A 2,971-nucleotide genomic window follows, 5' to 3' on the forward strand; every position below is an offset into this window, starting at 1 on the left:
GATTGCTCCACCATTTGGGCAATTCCTGGTCTTACCCTGCAAAACAAATAGAGCTTGCCTTTAGAAAACTGTAGATTGCTTTCAAAAAGAAACACAAGACATGGCTAATTTTCCTAGATATAGAAGAAAATTTTCCCAAAATTAAAAATATAAAGGTCTTAACAATCCAACTGTGAAGAATATATGTCTTCCTTTGAGATGGAGAGCTTTCTGCAACAATGAGTTATTTTATAACTGCAACAATCAATAGGATTTAAATACCCATTTCACTTTCAAAGAGAATTTGGTTAATTGGAAATAAGGCTACTAAAAAGCTGAGTAAGATCATCCACAGATTGTATAATGCATTTTAATCAATCATTTTACAAAGCAAATAAGATTAACATTTATAATTTATCCTTTGACAGACAACACTAAATAATAATTCCACTCTATGTTACTGATACTAATGAAGACAGTGGAAATTCAGAGCAGATAAAGAACATGCTCTTTACAGGTTGCTGAGGCAGGAAAGGTACCAGTTTTATTCCTACCTGCCTGTTTTTGTACTGTCAAATGCCAGTGCATCCACAGAAGTCAGACTCTTGTTCCAAAGCCAGAACGCTCACTATATTTCACATTTTGTGGCAGGTTCATACTTCAGGCCAAGCTCAGGCCATAGCTTTCTAATTTTTCTCTAAATCACTTGGTACACTTTTGGGAGTTATTAAATGAAGTGAGCAATGATACATAACAATTGTGTGTGACAGGGAGAAATACATTGTTCCTCTTGTGGGGACACACTGCAAACCTGGATAATGCCAGGAGCAAAGCCTACCTTGAAAAGCCACATTTATGCTCAGAGGCAGTTTAAGCTTTCAACAAACAGTTAAAGATAAATCCTGTAGTAATGACAGACAAAAAAATGGTACAGCTCTCCTGAAGGCACTTACACAGATTCTGGAAAGATGCCCAGAAAGAGCCTCAGGCATGAAAATAAATGATAATGTGTGTAAGTTTCCCATAACAAGTCCATAAGTCTAGAGTAGTACATAGATAATGGGCAGAGAGAATAACTTTCTGAAAGGGGAAATTGGAACAGAGGCAGATAAAGGGAAACACTGTAACACAAAAGTTATTCTTAAACTATTCTTAAAGATTCATTAGGGGAAAATCCTCCTTTGCACTGATGAATACAGAAAACAGGCATTTCCTTGGATCAACTACCTTTTCAACTTCTGGAGAAAGAAAAAGGAAAATCAAGTGAACTCTCACTTCTATAAAGAATGAACCTGTCCTGTCAAGTTGCAGTTATTAGTTTCCTATATCAGAACTGCAAAATAACTATTTAGGAGTGACAATTCTCAGAAGAAGATTCTTCTTTGGTCCAAGCCATGAAGCTGTGATAACTCCAGCTGTCGTTTGAAAAGGACCATGTTGCCTTACATATTGCCTACGTTAAACAGAAAGCATCTAAAGTAGGGTTGTTTTCTTTTTTTTAAAATCAGTGTAAATAAGACTAGCACAAAAGTCCACATGCATGATTCTGTGTTCAGTCCAACAAAGACTACTTCAGCTTATCTAAAATTGACTAGGATTTTAAACCGAACTATAAACTATTTCTTAAAAAAAAAAAATGCCCACAAAGTAATCTTTGGCATTTTGACTACGCCTGTGCACGTTAAGCCTCAAAGAAGCAAGGAGCCACAATAAGTTATTTACCGTTAGAAAAGATAGGAACTTGTCCTGTTTTTTCAAACTAACGCCAGAAGGCAGGTTACCTCAGGATCTAATTCTTGAAAACCTGAGGGGCATACCTTCCTCTGAAAGCAGGACAACCACACAGCGTGACCTGGATGGCCTGGAAACAATGCGAAGTAGGGCACGAAACCCTCCCGAGTTACGTGTGCTGCGAGCAGCGCTAATTGCGGGTCCCGGCGGTGCGAGCGCGGTGTCCCAGTGCCCGCGGCACGGGGCGGCACAGTGCCACGCCGCCAGCCGGGCACGGCGACAGGCGGGCCGTGCCCTCCCCTGCCGCACGCCTCTCGCTCGTTTACTTAATGCAAATGAGCGTACGGCAGCTGTCACTTTGAGGGGCCAAAAGGAAACGATATGTTTCAAGCGTAATTGCAGAGTGCAGCCCGCCGGTGCCCTTCTGTCGGCGCTGCAGCTTGGAGCGAAAATCCGGCGGAGCGCGCCCGGATTCCGAAGCCGGCAAGGGCGCGGGCACGTCCCGTCCGTGGCGCTCGCAGCTATCGCCCCGACTGAGGGCGCTGCCCTCGGTCTCGACCCGACCGCTGTGTTCAAACGCGCGGCACAAGGCCACGGCGAAGGCAGGGTACGAGCCCTTCAGATCTGCCGCCAGGCCGACGGCAGCAATGTGCCAGGAACACTCGTCTGGGCGCACCGTGTGCCTGGCGGCGACAGCGGCGGGAGGAGCGCTGGCCTTGCGCTGCCGGGAACACCGCGGTCCGAGCCGCGGGGCAGGGAAAAACTAACTCCCCAGAACCAAATCACAAACAAGCCCCAAACAAGCGCTCTCCCGGCGGCGGATGGCGGATGTCCGCGGCTAAGCCCTGGGGCAGGAGCAGCGTTTGGGACAGCGGCTTCTCTGCCGCCCTCGCCTGTCCCCGCGGCTCTCCAGCCACGCAAGCTGTCACCGGGGGTGGCCGAGCGCGGCTGCCTCCGCTACCCGCGGATGCCGCTTCTGCTACCCGCGGATGCAGCCCCGGCAGCCGCTCCCGCGCCGCCGCTCCCGCCGGCCCCGCCGCCTCCTCCTTCCCTCCCTCCCCCGGCAGGCGGGGCTGGGCCCGCCCCCGGGCTTCCCCCACCGCCCGCGAAAGGGGAGGGGGCTCTGGCACCGCCCCTGCCCGCCCCTGCCGGCGGAGCAGCGCCCGGCGCGCCCCTTAAAGCCGTTCCCGCTCGCCCGCGCGGGCAGTCCGCGGGGCCGCCGCCGGTGACCGCGGGGAGGCGCCGGGACGGGGTGGCCGCG

This window comes from Melospiza melodia, chromosome 2 (genome assembly GCF_035770615.1).
Source record: "Melospiza melodia melodia isolate bMelMel2 chromosome 2, bMelMel2.pri, whole genome shotgun sequence".
NCBI classification, from domain to species: Eukaryota; Metazoa; Chordata; class Aves; order Passeriformes; family Passerellidae; genus Melospiza; species Melospiza melodia.